This window comes from Equus przewalskii, chromosome 20 (genome assembly GCF_037783145.1).
Source record: "Equus przewalskii isolate Varuska chromosome 20, EquPr2, whole genome shotgun sequence".
In the NCBI taxonomy this organism is placed as follows: domain Eukaryota; kingdom Metazoa; phylum Chordata; class Mammalia; order Perissodactyla; family Equidae; genus Equus; species Equus przewalskii.
The window spans coordinates 23172510-23199493 of NC_091850.1; the positions used below are offsets into that span (position 1 = coordinate 23172510).

Genomic DNA, 26984 nt, shown 5'->3' on the forward strand with positions numbered 1-26984 from the left:
ACACAGCAAAACTGCACTATAATCCGATTTTTTACACATTGTATGTGGAAACTACAAAAAAAATTGATAATGCGCTAGTGAGAGAGGGTTTAGAGAAACAGGAACTCTCATTCATTGTTACCGAGGGTAGAAACTGGTACAGTCATTTGGAGGGCAGTTTTGACTATAGCTGTTAAAGGACAAGTGTACAGATTTGCCTCAGCAATTCCACTTGTCGAATTTGTCTAACATACACATTCACAAAGATATATCTATTTCTAATACAAAAATGGATAGATACATATTCACTGCTGCATTGTTTTGAGGCAGAGAACTAGAAATGGTTCAAATGCCCATCAGTAGGGGACTGGTTAAATAAATTACAGTACATATACATAATGGATTACTATGCACTTGTGAAAATGAATGTTACAATATCCAAATATACTGTTAAGAGGTCAGAGGAGCACATCTGATGTGACATCAGATATATAAGAAAGAGGAAGGAGGGCCAGCCTGGTGGCGCAGCCGTTAAGTTCACTTGTTCCGCTACTCGGTGGCCCAGGGTTCGCCGGTTCGGTGTGGACACGGTACCACTTGGCAAAAAGCCATGTTGTGGTAGGCATCCCACGTTTAAAGTAGAGGCAGATGGGCAAGATGTTAGCTCAGGGCTTCCTCAGCAAAAAGAGGAGGATTGGCAGTAGTTAGCTCAGGGCTAATCTTCCTCAAAAAAAAAAAAAAGAAAGAAAGAAAAAGGAAAAGAAAAAGAGGAAGGAATGCCTAAGAAACTGGCAATAGTTAGGGCATCTGGCGAGGGGCACTGTTTGCCTCGGAATTGGAGTGAGAGAAAGGTGTACTTTTCACTATTTAACCTTTTATATGATCTGCATTTTTTTTCCACATGCATATATTTGCCTTAAAAACCCCAAAACATATAATGTGTTGCCACCTTACACAATTGGTGTGCAATGTTTGCTTTATTTTTGATTATATAGAGAAATTGCTGCACCAGATTCTCAAATATCTAATGGATTGCTCTTAAAATCAAAAGCTTAGGGGCTGGCCCTGTGGCCTAGTGGTTAAGTTCGCACGCTCCGCTGCAGGCGGCCCAGTGTTTCGTTGGTTCGAATCCTGGGTGCGGACATGGCACTGCTCATCAAACTACGCTGAGGCAGCGTCCCACATGCCACAACTAGAAGGACCCACAACGAAGAATATACAACTATGTACCGGGGGGCTTTGGGGAGAAAAAGGAAAAGAATAAAATCTAAATTGCTATTTTAAAAAAATAAATAAAATCAAAAGCTAATTAGGGACTCTGGTTAAATACTGATAAATTTCATGTATCGCTCCTTCCTTCCAAAAATCCACACTAGGACTAGGAGGGGAAAAGGTATAAACTCACAAGGACAAAGAGCATAAGAGAAGAGATAGCAGCAAATGCAAGACGCCAACACATTTTGGGGGGAGACAGAAAGCAAATTGAGGAGTGGTGAGTGACTTGGCAAGGACTGTGAAGAAAACGGCAACCTGAATCCCACATAAGGGCAGGCCAGTGAGATTCAGCTTTCTGAACACTCCAAAGACTTCAAACTATGAGAGACAAAGTACCTCAAAGTTTGGAGGAATGGAGCAGACCAAACACAAGGGAATTTTTGAATGTGGAGTGCAGACCTTTCCCTCCTCAAAGCCAGGTAGGTTGCTACTCTCTGCCACTCCCAGCCCAGCTCAGGAATGCAGGGCACAGGACAGCCGATTAGGTCAGACTCTGGGTTATGGGAAACCCTGATCCCTTCTTCTCCCTGCACTCCTGCACTCTGAGTTTCCAGAATGGAGGGAAACAAACATAATCTTCCAGGCAGGGCATTCCTCCTTTGGATAAATTCAGGACTTCAAGAGCAAAGACCTCCTGAAGCTGACATGTGGAGGATTTCCAGCACAAAAGCTTCCTGACCACCCACCGTGCAATCCTCCACGTGCCAGGCTCACTCACAGGCACGGAGCTTTCAGTCAGATTTCAGTGCCTTCTGCTTAGAATGAACGTCCAGGCAAGAAGCACCAGGCACCTGAGCAGAGGCTCCACAATGAAAGAAAGAAACCATATTCAAGCCAAACAATGACAACCAAAAGGAATTTGCAGGAAACAGAGAGCAGTTCAGGAAGCAGGAGACAAAAAAATTACTGCATGCGTAAACCCAGAACAAAATGCTAAAAAAAAAAGAGACAGAAAGAAAGAATAAGAAAGAGCCCTCTTGGAAACTGAAATTAAAGAATTCAACTGAGGAATTGTTTAAAAAAAAATCTAGAAGAGATAAACAATAGAGAAAAAAAGGACAAGATAACTGGGCAATCCATTCACGAAGTCCAATATCTAATTATTAGAGTTGCAGAGTCACAATACATTCCCAATAAAGTAAGACATACGTATGCTATCGCACTTGAATTGCCAACAAATCTTAGCAATTTCAAAAGTACTAATGAATGAGGGTAAACTCCAGATTCTCACATGTTTCAATAGAATAAAAATGTAGAAGAAAAAAATTTAACAGGAATGATAAATCCTGTTTGGATATGAATACTCATTTTTATTTTACAGGATTTTTGTTTTTCTAAAGACTTGTCTTAGATGTCTGGAAACAGAAATCCTGATTGCAGGTTGTGGGGATGCTATAAATAGTTTATATTTTGATTACTTTTTGGTAGTGTTCCAAAACATCAAGCTACATCATGTTGAAAAATAAGCAAATAATGGAAATTATGATATACCTAATTGCAGATGAAATCCCCTCTTTTCTTAGATGCAAGTGAGATTTGTTGTCATTTTACCTTTTGCCCCTTTGATTTTGACCAATTTTTATGGACGTTAATGAGAGTTTAAAAACCAGACAAAAACATGGAGTCACGTCATGATAGATCAAAGCCCCTGGAGGAGGCGGAACGGCCCTTTAATTATTCTCTTACTGTTGCTGCATGGCCATGGATTAAATAAGATTAAAGAAAGCAAAGCTTACTTGGTAATTTATTTTCTTGACTTGTGACCCACTGTGAAAATAATATCAAAGAAAACCATCTTGCCTTTGTTCTCTTTGCCTGAGTTCAAATTACAAAACTTTGGACGAGGCTCTCACAACCTCTTCCTTGGTTAGCAAGGCCAGGCACTGGTTTGCTCAGACGACAGGCTAAGTGTTCTCTCTGTGTGGCAACAGGATGCAAAGACAGCCCCATTGTAATCCTCAGGCATGCTGCACCCTCAGGGGATCATTAGCTCACACGCTTCATTTGAAAATCTATTTTACCATTTAAAAATCATGTGCATCATCTTAGCTTTTGGCCTTAGCTCTTTATTTCTCAGTACACATGTCAAGATCCCCATGGGCGGTGGCTGGGGAATTTTGAAGCAAATGGAAAATTCATGTGAACTGGCTGTGCCCTGGTGATGAACTGTGCTGCTCCTTGACACCACCTCTTGCCCTGCTTGACCTCACAGGCTGCTTTCCCGGCCACTTGGCCCGGTCTCCCGCATTCCCCTATTTACCCTCACCATCTGTGGTCAGTCCACTCAGTCTGACGGCCTTCCCACACTGAGTTCTACCACCCTTGAGGTTCCCTTGACCATCAAGGTCACAGACTCAGTGCTGAGGAGGGCCATGCAGGTGTTCTGTGGGGTTTAGCACAGCAACCATGCCAAACTAGGCAGCCCACGCTTGGCTCCAGCCAGGGTAGCCACGCTGGGATGGAGGCTTACTCTTGCCAGGTCTTTTAATTTAAAAGCAATTGGAAATCAAGAAATTTTTGGTGAACTCTCTCCATTTTCCAATGGTGGATTAAATATTTTAAAATATTGTGGTCAAGTGAAACTGAACTGTCAGGTCAAATGTGGCCTTCAGGTTGCCAATCTGAAGATTCTGCTCTAGGTTTTAGAGGAACATCAGAACAAGGGGAGGGCGTCCATAGGTCCATAGTCCAATACATCCGGGAATGGCGCCTACTACACCCCTCTTAGATTTTTGCATTAGTACCTTACGGTCTTGAGATATTTAAAACACACACACACACCCCTCACCAAAATCTGTTTGTCTATTTAATTAAGTGTTCTCCAAGTTTATTTAACCATCTAATTCATCCTCACAGAATACCTTTTTGTCACTGGTATTTTTCTTAAAACTCTGACCTCAGAGTTAGACAAAGTTATAAAATACTCAATTAACTGTCAATTAAATATTAACTGTCAAATAAATATGTCAAAAGGAAGATTATGAAAACAATCCACTACAGAATGAAACAGAAAACAAATCAGTTGAGTTTAATCTACAAATGTAGCCAACTGGGTGGGAGCACCCACTTCTGTGAGGTCCAGGATGACTTAATAGTTTCTTAGTGATTAAATATCTTTTGACCTTGGGAAGATTTAGCATTGAAAACAGAAATGTTGGGCCGGTCCAGTGGCTCAGCAGTTAAATGTGCACTTTCTGCTTCTTGGCAGCCCCGGGGTTCGCTGGTTCAGATCCCGGGTTTGGACATGGCACTGCTTGGCAAAAGCTATGCTGTGGTAGGCGTCCCATGTATAAAATAGAGGAAGATGGGCATGGATGTTAGCTCAGGGCCAGTCTTCCTCAACAAAAAGAGGAAGATTGGCAGTAGTTAGCTCAGGGCTAATCTTCCCCAAAAAAACCCCCCAAAAACCATAAATGTTTAAGAGACTCAAATCCCATAGTATTACTATTTTTGTTTTGATGAGCCTGTGTGAAATTGGTATTTTATGTATTTGTAATGTGAAGAAAATTTGGCGTAATAAAGTAACAAAATAGTTTTGTGATTCAAATTTAAAATGAAGAATTGAATAATTGATTTAAACTTGTGGTTTTAAGTTGAAATTTTATTGTTCATAAATAGCATTGGAGTATATTTAAGAGAACTTAAAGTTTACCCTGTTGAAATGCTTAAATCATCGTATTTATAAGAATTACTAGTATTTTGGAAGTTTTTGTTAATCAAAGTGCTTCAAAAGGAAATGAAATAAATTATAAATGCAGTTTAAAGTGATTAAAAGGATTTTAAGTTTTAAATGAGATCAAACAATAATCTTTAAAATTGTTAGATGCAGTATGTCTGGAATTTGCTTCGAAATAATCAGGAGTGGCAATTTAAAAGTGGAAATGATGAGAATTTAAATTTAATGAGCACATGGAGGTTTTAATGTTCTTTGCACCATTTTTGTATATGTTTAAAATTTTCTATAATGCAATTTAAAAAAATGATTGTTAAAATTTACTAGATCCAAAAATAGAATACTTGTAATTTTAAAGTGCTAGGCATTTTACAACAGACAGCAGTGCCTGATGAATGAATGAATGAATAACATGACATGACATGACAACCCTGTGAAGTAAGGTATTGTCATTCTCTTTTCACAGATTAAAACAAAAAACAAAACTGAGGCCGACTGAAATTCAGGAAGTTGCCCTTGATGTCTTGACAGCTCCATCAGGGTGGAGACTGTAAGGAAATCTTACACACGTGAAACCAGGAGTTTCAAACACATGAGGAAGAGAATGGACTTACGTTCCAGTGGAGACCTGGCGGAAACTCAGGCCCTTCTCCATAAATTTTTTAATCTCATTTATACTTCATTTCCAAAACACAATCTTCCCATCACCTCTGAGGGAGTATGCCGGCCTCCAAACAAATAAGAAATGGCATTAAGATACAGAACAGAATCACGCATTGAATCACAAGCAGGTGGCCCCGAGCAGAAAAACAAAATGTATTCTTCAGCTCCTCAGAAATAACTAATTTAGGAAACACAGTGTGGGAACACTCTTGCTTATTTGCAGCTCTTGGTTTATTTTTAGGGGATTAAAAATATTTGCAAGTCAAAGCACAAACTGCTCTTTCACTGCCTTGAACTTTCTCTAGCTCTAACGTAGTGAGTTCACCACGAAGGAGGGAATATCGGAGTGATGGCCTTAGGGGGTGTTAGGAAAAAAACGTTCTCCTTTTCTATTTGAGCAGAACTCAAGAGTCTCATGGCAGGAGGCTGGAGGGCTGAGGTCATGAAGAGGAAAACAGTGTTACAGACAAAAAGCTCGTACTTTTATCATCATAAACACTTCAAGTGGATTCGAAACCTTGATTAAGAACCTCTCACACCTGATAAGGTCCCGTCACACAATATAAGCAACACATCTGAGAATTCTTAAAATGTTTACCCAGTGGTGGAGGCACGTGAGGGCTGCTGGCAGGGGACAGGAGAGGAGTTCTTAAAGACAAAAAAAGCAAGAAGGGTCAGCGTGCAAGAGCAATTTGAGCTAACAGAATAGAGAATTTTTTTTAAAAAAAGATCTTTGTAGATATGGAAATTTAATATGTTACTAGAGATGGCATTTCAAACTAATGGAAAAGAGAAATGATTCAGGGGCCGGCCCAGTGGCGCAGCGGTTAAGTTCGAAAGTTCTGCTTCTCAGCGGCCCGGGATTTGCCGGTTCGGATCCCAGGTGCGGTCACGGTACCGCTTGGCACGCCATGCTGTGGTAGGTGTCCCACATGTAAAGCAGAGGAAGATGGGCACGGATGTTAGCTCAGGGCCAGGCTTCCTCAGCAAAAAAGAGGAGGACTGGCAGTAGTTAGCTCAGGGCTAATCTTCCTCAAAAAAAAAAAAAAAAGAAAGAAAGAAAGAAAGAGAGAAATGATTCAATATGACAAATAAAAATGGCAAGTAATAGGATATATTGGAATATATGAGGAAGCCATTTGGTGTAAACCTAATTCGGCCTGACCTTGTCTTTCCAAAAGGGCCTGACCAAGGCCGTTGAGCATGCATTGTATATCTGCTTTAGAGATTCCCTATGGCAAGAGCAAAAGGCCCTTGAGATAAAGGTGCAACTTCCCTCCCCGTCCCAACGTTGGCCTCTTTAAGGATTAAGCATCTTTCTTTAGGCTAGAAACTGATTGCTGCACTCACCTGTGACTGCCCAGCTTGAGACAATAGACTTGCCTCCTGCTACGCCCACCGAGATAGCAGACCACTACCTGCTGTGTCCATCAAGTGCTGTGCCGACAGGGCAATCTTGTGACTATTGTGGGAGGGACATTTCAATCATATGTGAAACACCCTCTTTGAGGGTATATAACCACCCTTATACCCCCACTTCTTTGGAGTGCTCTGTTCCTTTGTGGAAAGACTCTCCCGGGTTATAATCCTAAAATTTAAGCTCAGAATAAACTCACCCAAATTTTCATTTATAGATTGGTTATGGATTATTTTCGTCGACAAATATGTGATGCTTGCAGGAACTCAAGCAGGAGGTGGCATTGGTAGGCTTTAGCTCTCCCACCACCTCAAATTCTCCTTCAGACTCTCCCATGCTTTAATGCAGATTCTTCCTATTTTCTTAAATTCAGGTAAAGTGCCATGCAAACACAGAGGCTCATGCCTTTTCTAGTAATATGACTATCCTAAGACCCATCCATATAGGAATTCTGGAGTCACTCTTGGGCTGTGGGTGTTGGGAAAGACCACGTGTTTATTTGCATATTCATAGAAAAAGGTCTGGAAGAATACACATTGAACTAGTGGATGACAACTAGGGTGGGGAGTGGGTGGGTCAGAACTGGGAGCAGTGAAAGGGGGTATATGGTGAGGCTTAGTTACCCTCCCGCAGTCTGTTCCTTCTTTCTTCTTTAGCAGCGGTTTTCAGCCTAGACCTGCATTAAAATCACCACGGAGCTATTTTAAAATGCAGAAATCCAGGCCTTGCCCCCAGAGATTCTGATTTAATTTGTCTTGGGAGAGGTCATGCTTTTTTGTCTGTCTGTTTATTTGTTTTTCAAGGCACTGGAAATGAGAAGAAATATTTGCCTTTCTTTTTTTGTTGTTTTTTGGTGAGGAAGATTGCCCCTGAGCTAACATCCGTGCCCATCTTCCTCTCTTTTGTATGTGGGACACGACCTCATCATGGCTTGATGGGTGGCGGGTAGGTCGGAGCCTGGGATCCCGAACCTGTAAACCCCGGGCCATGGAAGCAGAGCACGTGAACTTAACCACTATACCACTATGCCACCGGACTAGCCCCTTGTCTGTTTGTTTTTAAGTTTCCCAGGTGATTCTGTTGTATGGCCGGATTTGAAAACCACTATTCTATAACACGGAAGTTTTAGATAAGCACACTGCTATCCAACTGATGTGCTTCCAGTCTCCCCTCTAGTTAGGTTTGGCCACGGGTCTGAGTTCTAGTCACTGGCTGTGAGCAAAAGTGATGAATGCAGCTTCAAAGTTGTGCCCTTAAAAGGAAAGCAACATGCTCTCCTCCCCTTCTTTCTGTCCTTCTTCTTGCTGGTTGGAATATAGACATGGTGGTGTAAATGGAAAAAACCATCTTAGACCAAGATAGAAGCCATGAATAGCAGGGCCACAAGAGAGGAGGAATCAGGGTCCCCATCACTGCAGGGTCACCGTGAGCCCTGGATTGCCTATGTGTAGACTACGATGTGAGAGAAATAAGATTGTACCTTCTTAAGGCCACTGTTGTTTTGACTTTTGTTACAACAACCTAATAGTTATACAATCTAATATTATACAATGCTTATAATGTTTACACAATGAGTTTGTTTCATTTCATACCTCAGATGTTTCTATATTGTTTGAAAGTCTTATAACATGTCTAATTACTTCAAAATTAAAAATGGATAGGGGCCAGCCAGGTGGCGCAGCAGTTAAGTGCCCACTTTCCACTTCAGCAGCCCGGGGTTCACTGGTTTGGATCCCGGGTGCGGACATGGCACCACTTGGCAAGCCATGCTGTGGCAGGCATCTCACATATAAAGTGAAGGAAGATGGGCATGGTTGTTAGCTCAGGGCCAGTCTTCCTCAGCAAAGAGGAGGATTGGCAGCAGTTAGCTCAGGGCTAATCTTCCTCAAAAAAAAAGGATAGCTAGATAAGAAGAAAGTGCGTGGGTTAAAGGTAGAATAACAATTGCAGAGACTTCAGACTTATATCTCAAAATATTTCAAATTATTTATACCTTCATACAAAGCAAATTCACAAATAGTTATTGAGGACGGTCATATGAAAGAAACTAAGGTGATACAAACAAATATGTCATTGTTTTGAAAAGTACTATATTTACTTATGAGTAAGAAATTAATTTCAACAAAACAATGCCATCTATACTTTTCAAGTAATATTTTTAATCTGAATTTCATTGGTTTGAAGTTTTGTTTGTTTTTAACTCTGTAAAATGTGGTTTGCTTTATCGTTGTATACAAGCTGTAAGAAAAAAGAATTTAAATGGAGTTTTATATTTGTACATTTTTCAGTATCTTTTTTTTTTAAAGATTTTTTTTTTCCTTTTTCTCCCCAAAGCCCCCCGGTACATAGTTGTATATTCTTCGTTGTGGGTCCTTCTAGTTGTGGCATGTGGGACGCCGCCTCAGCGTGGTTTGATGAGCAGTGCCATGTCCGCGCCCAGGATTCGAACCAACGAAACACTGGGCCGCCTGCAGCGGAGCGCGCGAACTTAACCACTCGGCCACGGGGCCAGCCCCTTTCAGTATCTTTAATGTAGAATTTTTATTTATATTTATCTATAATAAAATAATTTAAGTCCCATCCATCCAGGGAGGTGTGAGAATTTTATTCCATTAAAAGTTACTGGTACATGACACAAGTTTGAGAAACTCTGCTTTTGAGGAAGATTCTTCCAAATCAAACAACCAAATAGGGTCTTGGAATAAGCACTGACTTAGGGTCAAATGAGGTTAGGGTCTTGACTTTCCCACTAAATGCCTGTGTGACCTTAAGCAAGTCCCTTCCCTTCTCTGGGCTTCAGTGTCTTTACTGGCAAGTGAGAGTGTTGGACCCTACGATGTCTACAGATCATTCCAGCCCTGACTTTCTGAGATTCTGGATTTTAACAATAGAGAGTGCATTCCAAAACATTTGTGAAAAAAAAAACCCTCCTGAAGTCCAAGTGTCACATTGCCCCCTTCTGGACCTTTGTAGTATTCACATGGATGAGATGATTAAAAACCCATAAGCCTCCATGGACAAGCTGAGATATTATAGCCCAATTCCTTTCCCCGCTTCACAAGTAATTTATAAAGCCAGATTTGAAGGTTTTCTAACATAAGTATTGGAAGACAGCCCGGGAAAGGAGAAACGGCAAAGGGCATCAAAGGAGTAGGTGCTGACATGGGGCTAGGGCTGGACTCAGGAGAGGTTGAAGTTTTATCTCCACCTATTCCCCCAATACAATAAATATTATTAGGTGCCATTTATCAAGTGCCCATATGTGCCAGGAACCAATTTTTTTTTAATCCTTCTGACAACTCTTCCAGCCAGGCCTAGAATATCTGTGTCCTGAGTGGCTCCTGTTTATTCCCACAACTTTGCCCCTTTTCCTCTCTATCTTCTCCATCCTATGAAGACGGCTTCTTTCCCATTTTCTTCTAGAAGCATCCTTTGACTCCCTCTGACCACACTGCTACCATCCTGTGGCACCTGAGATCTGTATCCCATGATCTGGTCCTTGACTTCCTATTTTTCCTATCTCATTTCTGTGAGTCAGCCTCCTCAAGCTCTCCCTGAGAGCAGGTCCATGTACAGGGCATCATGCCCGTTCTCTTACATTCCCGCATCACCTAGAATAGGGCTGCTCACATTGGGCTTAACAATGTCAACTCTCAAGGTGACTTTGTCCTCACCTTGTTCCTCTTTAGGGGAACTTACCTGTACCTTGGATAGTAATCTCTCATATTTACCCTAAAGTAGAAAAACAAAGCTGCTGATTTTCTTTCCAGATTTGTTCCTCTTACATCTTGATAAATGGCAACATATCCTTCCAGCTGAAGCCTAAAACCTTGACTCCTCTTTTTTATCTTATATCTCACGTTCAGTCTGTCAGCAAATCCTATTGGATCTACCTTCAACATGTATCCAGAACACAACCTCTTTATGCCATTATTATTCAATCACAGTCGTTCCATCGAGTCCAAGCCACCATCAGGTTTTGACTGGATTATGGTTAACAGTCTCTAGAGCTGGTTTCAGAGCTTCTGTCCTGCCCCCCACAACTCCCAACATGGTCTGTTTCAAACAGAGGAAGATCCTTCTAAAAGGTGTCAGATCATGTCACTTTTCTACTCAACTCTTTGATGGCTTCCCATCTCAATCAAAGTAAAAGCCAAAACCCTTAAAATGGCCTTCAAGGCTCTGTCCAATGTGGTCCGCTTCCTCTTTGATGTCATCTCCTCCAATCTCCCCCTCAGTCACTCCACTGCCGCCACACTGGTCTCCTCGCTCTTCCTTGGGGGCACCAGGCTTGCTTCTACCTGATGCAAACTCCTTCTGATCCCTTAAGGATAATTTTAAGTGTTACCTCTTTCAAGAAGCTTCCCCACCCACCCACCATAAACCAGGCGGAATTCTCTTTTGTACTTCCAACATCTGTGGCTAGCGCAGTGATTTTCGCCACTGCTTGGTACGATTATGACTTCTATGTCAGGCTGCCTCTCATCAGATTGTAAGCTCCTTAACGGTAGTGATCATGGTTGACTTATTTAGACTATATTCCCAGGAGCTACAGTAATCAAGACTATGTGTAAGGATAGACCAATAGATCAAAATAAAGAGTCCAGAAATTGACCCACACGTATATGGCCAATTGATTGTCCATAAGGCACTAAGCCAATTCAGTGGGGAAAAGGAAAGTTTTTTTAAACAAAAGATACTAAATTGGATATCTCTGTGAATAAAAGCTGAACCTCGACTTTTATCTCATACTTTACACAATTAATTTGAGATTGATCATTGACTTATAAAACCTAGGACCATAAAGTTTCTAAGAAAATATCTCCAGGACCTCGAAGTAGGTTAAGTTTTTTGAACTGTATACAAAAAGCACAAACCATAAAAGGGAAAAAAATTGATGTTTGACTTCATCAGAATTAAAAACCTCTGAATATCAAAAGATATCATTAAGAAAACCAATAGATGAATTACAGACTAGATGACATACTCAGGGCTCTAAATAGTATCTGGCACACAATAAGTGCTCGCTTAAATATTCATTGAACAAATGTATAAAAGACCTGGCTCGTTTCCACCACAATACACACCTATTCTAATGGGTACAGACAGCAGGGATGTCAAAACCCTGTGGCTGTTGAGTGGGCGGTGCTAGTGAGAAAGGAAATCTATTGTTGAAAGAAGGAAAGCTATCAAGGTTGGCTAGCAGAAATAAAATGTGATAAGTCAACAAATTCAAGAGAATGTGTACAGGTCACCAGCACCTGTAGAGAATCAGACAAAGTAAGAAGTGAGCAACTGCAGAACGTTCACATAAGTAAATTAGCTAAAAAGACAGATGGAATGTCACCAAATGGAACAGAAGGCATAGGCCTCATTCTTAGTTGCCTCAGGAATGCTGATGATTTTATAATGAGAAAAATGTTCGTGTCCACGCTGTCATTAGCAAATGAAGGTGAAGCTACAAGGGGTCTACCTAGATCTTAAGAGGAGTTGGGGGAAGATTTATCACAGACAAAGGATGGGATCAGGAAGGGAAAAAGTTTAATTAGGTAAAAAGGACTAAACTGATCCTGAACACTTGAGACTACTTCTGGGGCTGGCACAGACCCAGGCTGACCAGATGTTCTGGTTTGCCTAAGAGGGTCCAAGTGTTTCCCAACGTAATTAATATTAGCTCCTTTTGCACTCTCAGATGTGTCCTTGTTTGGATGATATATAATGTGACCATCCTACTTGTATGTGTTGTTTCTTCTTCTTACTTTGGATAGCTGGTGAGGATAAATAATCGTGTAGTTGCATATCCATTGTGTTATTTGTTTTACCTGTAAGCAGCGCTCCCTGGAAGGAACCTCAGGCCAAGTACGAGTGAGTGCTCGTGCCCCTGGTGAGAGTGAACGACTGGGCTGAGCTACTCTGCAGCCTGGTGTTTAGACTGCTTCCCTGCTCCTAACGGTAACCAGGGGAGCTGGGCGGTGGGAATCTTCAGTGTAATTATTTTGAATTAACATAGTTCTATTTCACTCTGAAAACCACCAGTCATATTTTAACAGATAGTCTCTTTTAAAGACACTGAAGCTGAGGCATGGAATGTTGCAGTTAAATGACTTGTCTGGGACCATTCAGGGTAAAAAATCTAGTTGAGACTTCTATTTATGTCCAATTTTTTTCAGTTCACCATCATCACCATCATTCACTCATTTAACACACATTTATTAAACACCTATTATATGCCATCACTTCCCTCTCTAGTGATGAATTTATTGAGGACTCAATGTCCTGGACACTTACTGTGCGTGTGTGACTTAAAATAGGCCATCTGCTACCGAGATAAGAACATCAGGTATCGATGATGCTCAATATTTAAAGCACGTTCTGCTAAGAAAATTGACTGGAAGGGACCTGCAGTTTTATGGTAAGAGAAATCTTAATTGTCCAAGTGAATTGTTCTCCATGGGGCCAAGCAATGCAAGTGGGTTATAGAACACTTTGATTGTGGGGGGTGGGGGCACTTCTTGCATTCAGTGATAGAAATAAACATTCAGCCTTTCTACTGTATCTTTCTAATCTAAAATTTTTTTTAAGCTTCAAAAAGACACTTTCATGATGCTGCTCTTTTGCATGATAAAACCAACTAGGAACAGACTTTAATTACTGTTTTGAATGGCTCATACATTTACACCAGAAACATCACCTTCGCTGCCTTTGATTCCTGAACCCATTGATCTGTCGCAGCTTTGAAATCTAAGGAAGCAATTCCCTCATATAAACCTAATTTGAAAGAAAAGAAACTGCTTTCATGCTCTATGAATTATCCATCCAGGGGTCTCCCCTCTGTTCTGGTAACCTCTGGAGTGGAGCTGGTTTTTCAAGGTAGAAAACAGCTTTTTGCCACGAGTTAATCATTTAACAAAATGAAACAAACATATATAAGAAGAGAGTTATTGCTTCTTAATGACTCAAGCTATAAAACAAACAAATACACGTATACATAAATGACTGCTACTAAAAAGACGCCTAGGTAGCCAGGTAGTATGGAAAATGGGAAATCTAAAATGTTATTGAAATTTACTGGATAATCTCAGTTAACTAACTATTCTGGTCTTTGTTTAATAATAATTATTATGTAAAAAATAATAGCCAGCTCTTATATAGTACATACTATGTGATAGGCACCATTCTAGGTGCTTTGTCTGTTTGAGCCATTTAATCCTTAAAAGAATTTGGGAAGGTAGGTACTAATACCTCAATTTTACAGGAAAAGCAGCTTTATTCAGCACAGGGAAGTCAGGCAACTCCATTCAGCTGGGAGTTAAGCCCAGGCAGGGGGGCTCCAGTCTTGGGCTTCTAACCACTGCAGCGTGCTATATAGTTATTTCCAGAATGTTCTTACGACAACTAACTTTTTTTATGTCTAGTATTTAATAAGGAAAATTGAACATTTCATTACATGCATTTCTAGCCTGGTACAAAACAGGCTTTCAATTAATATTGTGGGTGAATGAATGGGTAAAAACATGAAGAATATCACAGGTTTTCTCTCAGATGCCTCAGTCTATCACCAATAGTTTTCTTCTTCCTCTTCTCACTGTCCACCTCCCACCCCACCAACTTGGCTAATGATAAATTTGTCCTATCTTCCCTCTGCTCAGTCCTAACCAACAGGCTTGTACTTCTCATCCTTTAGTGATTGGACATCCTGCTCAGAATACACAAAAGGAGCTGACAGTCTGGTGGGGATGTGGGACACAAGGTGAGGACCCCAGAAGAAGCACCAGTGTAGAGTCAGGGACACTGAGAAGAGGCAAAGGGTGTGTCCATTTGGGGAGCATAGGGACTTCTAAGACTGGAATTCTCTTCCCTTATCCTCCAAGATCTGCACCAGGCATAGGATGCTTCACTCATTCATTCAACATTTATTGAGCATCTACTATACGCCATTGCTGCAAGGAACCAGACACATAAGGAATGAGAAAGACACTTTCTTCTTACTTTTCATTATGATTATTACCTCTCCTCCAACGTCACCACAACTCACATAACTTTATTCTCTTAATCTCTTCATCATTCATCTCCACTTCTTATTGGGACTCTGTCTGGGAGTTCATTTATTATCTGTATGAAGATTGTTATTCATTCATTTACACATTATGTGAGCACCTATTATGTGTCAAACACTGTTCTAGGTGTAGAGGATATGACAATGAGCAAAACAGAGAGCATTTCCACACTCAAAGGGCTCATAATCACCCCCAAGTCTCTCCATACTTGCTATTCTTTCTTCTCTTAGCTTCTTTAAAATACATAAGATTAGGGCTGGCCCTGTGGCCTAGTAGTTAAGTTTGGTGCACTCCACTTTGGTGGCCTGGGTTCAGTTCCTGGGCATGGACCTACACCACTCTGCAGTGGCCATGCTGTGGCAGGTGACCCACATACAAAATAAAGGAAGATTGGCACAGATGTTAGCTCAGGGAGAATCTTCCTCAGCAAAAACCCCAAAAAATCCCCCCAAAACATACGATTATATAAAGTAATAATTATAACAATATGTTGTTGTATGTTTAATATATACAGATGTAACATGTATAACAATAGCACAACAAAGAAGAGGAAGGAATGGAGCTGTAAAGGGGTAAAGTTTCTAGATCTCACTGAAATTAAGTTAGTATAAGTCTAAACCAGGTTCTGATAAGTTAAAATGTGTATTGTAAGCCCTAGAGCAACTACTCAGAAAATGAGTAGAAATATACAGTTAAAAAATAATTAAAGGGCTATGCACAGGTACTAGAATGAAAATAGACCCCTACCTCACACCATAAACAAAGGTTAACTCAAAATGCATCAAAGACCCAAGTATAACAGCTAAAAAACTAAAACTCTTAGAAGAAAACATAGGCATAAATCTTCATGACCTTGGATTAGGCAATGATTTCTTAAATGTGACACCAAAAGTAAAAGCGACAAAAGAGAAAATAGACAAACTGGACATCATCAAATTAAAAACTTATGCTTCGAAGGCTACCATCAAGAAAGTGCAAAGACAATCTACAGAATGTGAAAAAAGATTTGTAAATCATATATCTGATAAGGGACTTGTATCTAGAATCTATAAATAGCACAACTCAATTATAAAAAGATAAATGACCCAATTAAAAATGAGCAAATGATATAAATAGACATTTCTCCAAAGAAGACAAACAAATGGCTAATAAGCACATGAAAAGGTGCTCAACATCATTAGCTATCAGGGAATGCAAAACTACAATGAGATACCACTTCACACCCACTAGGATGGCTAGACTCAAAAAGACAAACAATAACAACTGTTGATGAGGTTGTAGAGAAACTGGAACTCTCATATACTGCTGGTGGGAATGGAAGTGGTGCAGTGCTTTAAAAAACCAACCTGCTAGTTTTTTAAACAGTTTAAAAGGTAGAGTTATCATACAACCTAGCCACTCCACTCCTTGGATTATACCCAAGAGAGATGAAAACATACGTCCACACAAAAACTTGTATACAAATGTTCTTAGCAGCATTATTTATAATAGCTAAAAAGTGGAAACAAACCAATATACATCAAGTAAGGGATTAAAAAAATGCAGTATGTGCATACAGCGGAATGTTATTCATCAATAAAAAGAAGTGAAGTACTGATATATGCTACAACATGGACAAACCTTGAAAATATTATGCTAAGTGACAGAAACCAGTCACAAATGACCATATATTGTATGATTCTGTTTACATGAAATGTTCAGAATAGGCAAATCTATAGAAACAGAAAGTAGATTAGTGGTTCACTAATATTTGTGGGGAGGAATTAGAAATACTGGCTAAGCCAATTACCTTTTCAGGGTAATGAAAATATTCTAAAATTGATTGTGTTGATGAATTCACAACTCTGTGAATATACTAAAAGCCACTGAATTGTATCCTTTAAATGAGTAAATTGTACGGTCTTTGAATTATATCTCAATAAAGCTGTTAAAATACATTTAAAATAATTAAAGAAATTAAAATATTGTACTGGAAAATATTCACTTAATGCAAACTACCCAGCCAGCCGCCTCTAAATCTTTATCCTACTACCTTGACCATGTTTTTGGATTAAACAGAACCTCCTCTTTTTTTTTTTTTTTTTTTTTTTTGGTGAGGAAGATTGCCCCTGAGCTAACATCTGTGCCAGTCTTCCTCTATTTTGTATGTGGGACACCGCCATAGCATGGCTTGATGAGCAGTGCATAGGTGTATTGTGCCCAGGATCGGAAACTGTGAACCCCAGGCTACAAAAGCAGAGCACACAAACTTAACCACTATACCACCGGGCTGGCCCTAAATACAACCTTTTGATTCCAGACTGTTCATGTTCCCTTTCTGCCATGCACATGTCTACCCACATCTTCCGGTCCAACTCGCATCCCTTTCAGACTTTTATTTAGACCTTGCCTACTGGCCTTTGCCCAAACTGCCAAAATTGCTAGAACAAAGAATCACACAATTGTGGAGTGTTACAAATGGAAGACACCACCGTACTCCTCTCCTCCCACCTCTTCACTCTATGGATTAGGAGACAAAGGTCCAGAGAGGTTACATGACTCATCCATGGTTCCCAAAATACTTTGTCCCTGCTCACCTCCAAAAACCTTCATTCCTGAAGCGCTAACATTTCCTTCTCTTTCTGCCCAATCTCTGATACTTTTTTTTTCTTTTTTAGGAAGATTAGCCCTGAGCTAACTACTGCCAATCCTCCTCTTTTTGCTGAGGAAGACTGGCCCTGAGCTAACATCCGTGCCCACCTTCCTCTACTTTATATGTGGGACGCCTGCCACAGCATGGCTTTTGCCAAGTGGTGCTGTGTCCACACACGGGATCCCGGCCGGCGAACTCTGGGCCGCTGAGAAGCGAAACGTGTGAACTTAACTGCTGCTCCACTGGGCAGGCCCCTGATACTTTTCTTTCTTACACTACTGGAAGGTATCAAATGCACTGATCTCAAGACATCATTCACATTTGGACTCATGTCTTGCATTCCAGAGGGGAAAAAGCAGCCCTTTTATTTTTATCTCCATGGCCACTATTTCTATTTATTTATTTATTTTTGAGAAAGATTAGCCCTGAGCTAACATCCGTGCCCATCTTCCTCTACTTTATATGTGGGATGCCTACCACAGCATGGCTTGCCAAACGGTGCCACATCCACACCCGGGATCCGAACCTGAAAGCCCCAGCCAGCGAAACAGAACGTGCGCACTTAACCGCTGCACCACTGGGCCTGCCCCACTCCATGGCCACTATATCTGATGTCTCAGCTGCTGCACCTTTTCCTTTCTCTGTTGTCACGGACAACAATTCAAAACTCATAGGAGTCTGGCTTCAGAGCAGGCAGGAGCAAACACAGGGACAAACTCCCTGCCTGGTTTCCATAGAAGACATTCTCTCCATTCACCTCACAGGAAACCATTCCTACGGTCTTCACAAAAGAGCAATTAGTCCATATAAAATACGGCATCTCTACATTTTTAAATGCTCTCCAGAAAGAAAAAGGTAACAAAGGGTATTTACATTTCTTTATAGGTTTATACCTATAGGTATACCAGGATCAAAGATCACTTTGCTTTTTTAAATCAAATAAATATTCATCTTGATGGGAAACCGAAAACCCTCTAGGGAGGCAGGAAATTCACGTCATGTAGATACAGGCAGTCATTCTGGACTTTACATGAAGAAAAACATGTCGAAACCAAACTGGCCTTCCGTGCGAAGGTAGCCTTGCAAATAATGATGTAAACCACTAAAGAACGTGAGTCATGACGTCAAAGATCACGCAGACCTATCTGGCTCGGAAAAGCAAAAGAAACTGCTCTGTAATGAAGAGGGAGCACCTTGCCGTGTCTGGCTGTGCCTTTACAGCTCCGAGAACCGCTGGGCACAGGCGTCCGCACAGAGGACCTTCTTGACTGAGGAAGAGAAAGGCAAATGTAATTAGAGACACTTTCTTCCCGGAGCGGGAACCGATTCAGGACTGATTGAAGAAGTGGTTCCACGATGCTGGAGAGGCAGTTTAAGTGCTGCCCCGCCCAGGGAACCAGCAGGCTCTCGGAGCCAGTCTGAGAATTACACGCTGCTCATGGTGCTTGCTAATTGACCTGGTATTTCTGGCTGCAAAAATTTCCCCAAGGAGGCAAGTGAAAGTAGATAATGAGGATCTCTCACCTCACAGGGCAGCTCACGAGCCAAGCTTGAGCTCTGGAGACAAGATATTATTTAAATGCATAAAACTGCAGAAAGGTCACAGACTGAACATGAAAAGATTCACAAGGATGCATCGAGAAGGCTGCCGCTGGGATTCTCGGCGCACACTCCCCGCCCCCCACCCTTTACTACTTCCGTTTGAATTTTATGAATTAAATATAACGGTAAAGATAAGCTGTGTGTAGGGGAACCACCATGAGGTCCATGAAATGGGCACATTTCTCAGAGCTTAATGATAATAGTCACCACTCATTTAAGTGGAGATCTCTGCGTGTATAAGGAAAGACATCTGCAAAGAGCAGGGAAAGTTCTGGCGCCACAAGTACCCAACTGTTGACAGGGAGGAGGGAAGTGAAATTGGGCTCGAGGGGGAGAATTCAAGCAGCTCTTTCACATTTTACCCTGCATCCTTCTATGTGAGCTTTTGTTGTTATTTTGACTATTTATAACTACAACAGAGATTTTCTTGGCTTAAGGACCAAAAATATGCATTTAGGGGCTGGCCCCGTGGCCGAGTGGTTAAGTTCCCGCGCTCTGATTCAGTAGCCCAGGCTTTCGAGAGATTGAACCCTGGGCGCAGACATTTCACCGCTCATCAGGCCATGCTGAAGCGGCATCCCACATGCCACAACTAGAAGGACCCACAACTAAAAATACACAACTATGTCCAGGGGGGCTTTGGGAGAAAAAGAAAAAATAAAATCTTTAAAAAAAGAAAACGCATTTATCTCCACCGGTGTCTGGGGAATATGGCCTGTCTCTGATGACCATGTGTGTAAACGTGACCCATCCCTGATAAAATCAACTGGCCCATCTTCCTGAGATGGTCTGGTCCAGCGCTCCAAAGCTGAGATTTTCCCAAATTTTGGAATCCAGAAATAGGATAACTTAGAAAGAAATGAAATCTGGCAGCTTATGTCAAGTGGCTGAAATGGTGACAGAGTTACCAGTTGACTATAGAATACACCCCTAGGCAGAAGTGGATGCTGGAGTATTGGTGATGAAAAACACTAAGTGGTACCTGTGGGCGCCTGTGTCCTGTACTTGGCCTGGAAGAACATGGAGAAGGAGCTGAGCTCTAATTGAGAATATATCTAGTATGCACTCTAAATTTGTTTTTGTTTGTTTCTCTTGAAGTTAGGGCTTTTAGAAACCTGAAGAAAACAGTGTGATGAACACTAGGCCCAGGATCATGGGGAAAATTCTCTTCCCAACCTTAATGCTTCAGAATATTCAGGAAATCCCAGAAATATCTTTAGCTGCTGCCTGGGGCCTTGTTCCCAGACAGATTTGGGGGCTGGCAGTGGATTATGCATGATGTTGGGATAAAGCTGCGTCTCCCTCAGGCTGCATCTTGTCCTTTTGTTTCTGAGCCACAGTCCCAGAGTGAGTAAGGGGACCTTTGCATGGAGGAGCCACTAACTGTGGCAGGACGAGAGATGGGAGAAAGAAAGGGGGGCCCTGCTGAGCCCTCCTGTCCTGAGCCAAGGTTGTGTCGGGAGCTTCATGACAGAGCAGTGCTGAAATGGTGGTTACGTCAGAGGCTGAATTGGGTCCAGAGGATTTTAAAATCTGTGAGGGATTTATTTGGGGCCCTCAGATAAGGGCATTTAAACATATCTATTGGAGCCTGGACTAAGTGCAAAGGATGGAGGGACTCTGCAAGGGGAACAGATGTTGGAGGCGTTCCTGTCCTGGAGGGGGGCCTCTGCCAAGTGTCAGGAATGATGAGAAGTAGAAATCCAAAAGCAGTGCATGGCCACTCCCATCAGCCAAGTCAGAAATCCAGGCACCATCCCAGGGTTCTCTCTTCCCCTCACCCAGTCTTGTGATCCTCCCACTTCAGCACCCCCCAGTTCTTTTACCCATCAGCCCGATCCTGACTCTCCTGGGCAGGGCTGGATCCCACAGTAGGTAGAGATACACTCGCTTTAGGCACCAGTAGACCAAGGGTACCGAAGAGAGGAGGCAATAAAAATCTTAAAATATTTTGATATTTGATATTTTTTTCAACGTGTCTAAACAATCATCATAAAAACAATCAGAACTTGGGTTTTATTAGACTCATTTTTATGGTTAGCTTTGCGTAAATTCTGCATTGCATGTGGAGGATGATGAGGAGTGGTGGCCTCTAAAGGTTTTAATCCCATCCTGGACCTAGTTTGCTGAAACAGCCTCGTAACAGGTTTTCCTACTTCCTGTTTTGCCAAGCTCAACTTTATTCTCCATGAAACCACCTGCAGGATCTTTCTAAAATGCAATGATTACTGCCCTGCTTAAAACCCCTCATTAAAATGACTGTAGGATAAAATTCAGTCTCCACTGCGTGGTCTAGAAAGCTCTTCAAGATCTGGTTCTTGATTTTACTTCTAGCCTCATTTCTCATCTCCCCTGCTCCCACTTGCCACCTTCCATACATCCTGATGGGGTTCAGGACATGAGACCTCAAAGTAGGGCACCTTGGTATTTTGAATATTTTAAGTAGGAGAGCTACTCTGAGTTCCTTCCCCCCTCACCCTTCTTTCCTGAAACAAGTCATAAAACCCTCATATGAGAGGAGCATCGTATCTCTGAAGACAAAGGGACACCAAGAAGAATCCTTGGGCCTGGCCCGGTGGTGCAGCGGTTAAGTGCACATGTTCCACTTCAGCGGCCCGGGGTTTGCCGGTTTGGATCCTGGGTGCCGACATAGCACTGCTTGGCAAGCCATGCTGTGGTAGGCGTCCCACATATAAAGTAGAGGAAGATGGGCATGGATGTTAGCTCAGGGCCATTCTTCCTCAGCAAAAAAAAAAAAAAAAAAAGAGGATTGGCAGCAGATGTTAGCTAAGAGCTAATCTTCCTCAAAAAAAAAATAATAATAATATGGCCCCGTGGCCGAGTGGTTAAGTTCGCGCGCTCTGCTGCAGGCGGCCCAGTGTTTCGTTGGTTTGAATCCTGGGCGCAGACATGGCACTGCTCATCAAACCACGCTGAGGCAGCATCCCACATGCCACAACTAGAAGGACCCACAACGAAGAATATACAACTATGTACCGGGGGGCTTTGGGGAGAAAAAGGAAAGAAATAAAATCTTTAAAAATAATAATAATAATAATAATCCTAACAAACAGGCCTTGCAAAGTTTCCCCCAGGTAATTACACTCACCTCATACTCCTTAACCTATCATACTCCTCCACGACTGTCTACTCTTCATCAAATCTAGCATAAAATACTCAAGTTTAACTGTTTCTTTGGGTCTTCATTTCCTTAAGAAGGCTCCCATGTCACATAAAAACTTAAATGTATGTGTATACTTTTCTCCTGTTATCCATCTTTGTCAGTTTAATTTTCAGACCCAGCCAGGGACCCTAAGAGGATATTCCCCCCTACAACTCTATATTTGAGACATATCAAAATACTTGAGGTCCCATAACCATCCCATGTTGCTTCGTGCTTCTATGCCTTTGTAGCTGACATTCCCTCTACATGGACTGCTTTCCTCCATCCATTCCCCACTGAACCTTCGAAACTCTATCTCTCTGTGAAGTCTTCTTTGACTCCCTTAAGTCCTTGGTGCTCTCAGAGCATTTCATGCACCCCTGTGTTGATACTTTTTTCCCTGTGGTATCGCTATTTGTTTGCACATCTCTGTCTACCTGTCTGGACAATGAGGGTACGGAGGACCGGGAGGATGTTCTATTCATCTCTGTCTCTAAACAGTGCCTGGTACATGATAGTACTCAATACGTGTTTATGGAATAGATGAAATGAATAAGTGAATTAAAATAGGCTTATTTTGTTGGTAGGCACAAAAATTATTTGAAATTCTTGTTTCACAAGAGATTAATTACTTATTTCTTATTTCAATCATCTAATGGTTGAAATCCTACCTATTATTCAAATTTAGCTTAAATTCCCTTCTCTACCTTTCCCTTCCCCTCTCTTCTGTCTCTTCTCTTTTCTTCCTGATACTCCAAGCAGAATTCAGCTCTTCCTTTGGTATTTCCCCCATGAACTTTGTGTTTTCCTTCAACATCTTCTGATCCTGTCTGGTGTTTGAATTACTTGTGTACATATTTGTCTTCCCTACTGGATTGTGGGTTTCTATGGGGCAGGTCTTGGATCTTGTTAATTTCAGGATTCTGGGCACCCAGTACCCAGGAGGAGTCCATAAATGCTAGCGGAATTGACTTGAATTATATGGATATTTTAAAAGGTAGTGCGGATCCCAGAAGATACAGAAATAGATATTTCTCTCATAAACATCCTTCTCTGGCTGGGAAAAGAACGCACAAAAAACCATGACAAACAACTATTCTATGATGAAGAAGAAAAGGCAAAATTTTTTTAAAAAACAACCAAAAAGAAAAACAAAACTCTTTCAAGTTCTCTCCTGAAACAAGGGCAGGTTTGTTACAAGCGCCCCTAACCAGAGCACCTCTGGCTGGAAAATTTCTGAAATACTGTGGGTTTGATGAGGTGCCTCATTGCTTTTGTACAACATTCTAAGGTTGCCAGTGAAGCACACCTCAAATGTGGGTAGACATTCCTAAGAAGGCTATTTAAGTTGGAAGCTTCAGAATGTTTAGAGACCAGTATTTGCTCCAGCCCACAGACAATAAAAACAGCCTGATTATGGCTTCCCTTTGGAAGGCTACCAAGGTTAAAATGATCACAGTGAGAGTCAAAAACGCTCCATTTCTCTCTGTTTTTATTTTTAGGGTGTGATATGTTAGTAGACTCCAGCAGAATTTGCTTTATTTTGAAGCAGGAGAAATAATAATCCTTGCTCTATTTTCAAGACCTTCTCTGCACTTCTCAATTCCTCCAAAGCAGTTCTGCAAATATACACATTCACGCACTTGCCTTTGCCCTTCTCCCTACTCCTTGCCTTCTTTATGTTTGCACTTCCCCAGGGGAGCCAAAACCAACACTAATTAGCAGAGAATCAAATCCCACAGCTAGGGCAGCAGAGGGTCAGTGTTTACCCAGGATTCCAAGCCATCCCAAGTCCCTTTTCCTAAAGCTCAAAGACTCACAGTTAAACATCCAGCGCTGAAGGAAAATTCTGAGATCTGAATTATGTAATTTATTCCTAAAGTTTTACCTTCCCTATCACAAAATAACCTTTCATGTCCAGGCAGCTTTACACACCCAGCTTGCCCTGACTGGAACACACTGCTCCTTGTCTTTTTTTGCCTTCAAGATCCTACTGAAATCACTTTCTTTCTGTTTTCTTCTCTCTACTCACCTGGACAGCGTTCGTTGCTCCATCCTCAGTACTCCCACTGAACTTCTGTCTTGATATTCTCCTATCTTATCTTGATGTTCTATCTTGATATCTCATACCTTATATTCTATCCATTCATATTCTAATTCTATTTGGCCTTGCTAGACTCACCCCTGTGGCTTCTTTATCTCATATCCTCAATGTTCCCCAGCATCTAGTACTAGGATGTGGTAGGCACCAAATAAATAGTTGTTTTAAAAAATTAAAACATCATATCTGAAAGATGCTGTAATATAAACCTATAAACCACAAACTAATAGCACCTTTTGAAGGACATTTGGAAGCAGGCAAGCTTTTAGTTGGTGTTAACATAGTGTTAGCATTTTATTCAATATAACAGTGAAAGTATACTAAAAGCTACTTTTATTAAGTACTTATTATACACCAGACACTTTGCTCTTTTATACCATTGATTTACTCATTTAATAAACCCTGTAAGACAGATATTAAAATTCTCATTGCACTGATGAAATAACTAAAGTTGGGAGAGATGGAGGAGTTTGTCCAAATTCAAAGAGCTAGTGAGGGTCGGGGCTAGCATGGGAGCCAGGCCCACCTGATTCCACTTGCTCCATTTGGTGTATCCTACAGTGGAACACAACGCCCTAAGGAACAGGCTGCTGCCATGAAGTCCAAGCTTGGACAAGGCAGGAATCGGCGCAATAGTGGCAAGGGCAGGAGGGAGATTCAGGAAAGAAGATTCTTTAACGTGCTTTGTTTCAGAATAAACCATTGGGCCTGATGAATATCAGTGATAGCAAATACACCAATTAAATTATCCTTAATCCCAACTTTGTAATGGACTCGTTATCCCTCATTGCAAGTAGCCAAACTGACTTGATGAAACTCTAGTTAACCCTCTGCTATTGGATGACAACCTGTACAAAAAAGGTCTAAAATGGCTTATGACTATTATCATTATTGCTAAATGAGTACAAATGCTTCAATGGAAGTTATAAATAAATAAGAATACACAGCAATACTTGCTGTATATGTTCACACTAGAGAAGAAACAAGCTATACTCTAAGCTAGAACCACAACTCAGGCCATCTTGGAATAGAATACCTGTTGAAAGTTTAGCAGACTGTACAAGAAAGTGAAATTATAAGCCAATTTCACTCCCTAACATAGACACCAAAAATGTAATAGTACTAAATCAAATCTAGCAGTATGTTTATAAAAGTATGATCAAGTAAAATTTCTCCCAAGAATGTAAGCATGGCTTAATAATAGAAGACATGTGAATTTAATTTAACACATAAATCAATTAAAGGAAAAAAAATAAAATGACATCTCAGCAGATGCAGAGAAAGCATTCAGTAAAATTGTACCCTCCTTATTAATAAAAATATTATCAAACTAGGTATAGAGGGGAACTTGCTCAACCAAGTTAAGGCTATCTACAAAAACCTATAGCAAACATCCTTTTAAATGGTGAGATATTAGAAGCATTCTCTACAAAGTCAGGAAAAAGACAAGGATGCCTGCTAACACTGTTTCTATTCGATATTTATTGGAGTCTCTAGCCAATAAAAGAAGACAAGAACTAAATATTGAAAAGGAAGAAATAAAATGGCTCTTATTTGCAGACAAAGATTTTAAACACAGAAAATCCTAGAGACTCTATTCATAAACTTTTAGAACTAATAAGTAAGCTTCACAGTGTTGCTGGAGAGAAGATTAGTGCAAATTCAATAACATTTGTATGCACCGATAATAAGCTGGTAATAATAAGGAAATGCAATAATAAAACATATTCCATTCACACGAGTAGCAATAAAATTCATGAGATATCCAAGAATAAGTCTAACAAAGGAGTTGAGAGAGATAAATTATGAAAGCTTATTGGAGAACATAAAAGAGCAACTGAATGGAAAAACAAGGCATGTTCAATCAGGGAAGACTCAATACCATGGAGATGTGAACTCTTCCCCAAATGAATCTATAAACAGGGAATTTCAATTCGAAATCTCAGCGGCTTTTTGTTTTTGTGTGTGGGTAGGCCTAAAGTGGTATATTTAGTTTTGTATTCCATAACACATAGATACAAAAAAATCTGTTTCAGTTTTTTGCTGTAAATTAGTACACTTGCTCTCATCTCCACATTTCAGGACTGCAAACATCTTCATACCTTCTAAAAGAGGTATGAGCAAGACTGTTACATACGAGTCATTCATAACAGCCACAGAAGTGTAGAGTTTTAAGCAACTTTCCAACAAGGCAATGAGTTGTCCTGGGCATGAAACTGGGAGGAATCTTGTTCAACATTTCCATCAGTCAGCCAAAGCAGGAAGTGCTCAGTAGATGCTTCCATGTTCTGAGACGTGAAAAGTTGAGGAAATCAAAATCTTGCCTGAGGAAGATTTCATAAAAATAAATGAGTTTTTAGGAATGAGGAAGATAAGCTAGCAAAGAAGGTATAGATGAGGACTTACAGGGAAGAAAAAATTC

The 26984-nt window shown here is 40.9% G+C and overlaps 1 protein-coding gene across 2 annotated transcripts in view; it reads right to left on the reverse strand.

Moving 5' to 3' along the window:
* NIM1K (NIM1 serine/threonine protein kinase) overlaps window positions 1–26984 on the reverse strand; it is a 56847-nt gene that overhangs the window by 18346 nt on the left and 11517 nt on the right. Inside the window, exon 1 of one of the 2 annotated variants that reach the window (XM_008537106.2) lies at window positions 5542–5745. The exons of the other annotated variant lie outside the window; for it this stretch is intronic. The gene's annotated coding sequence lies outside the window, so the exon portion shown is untranslated. Of the gene's footprint in view, window positions 1–5541; window positions 5746–26984 lie in introns of those variants that run through there. 2 annotated transcript variants of the gene reach the window in all.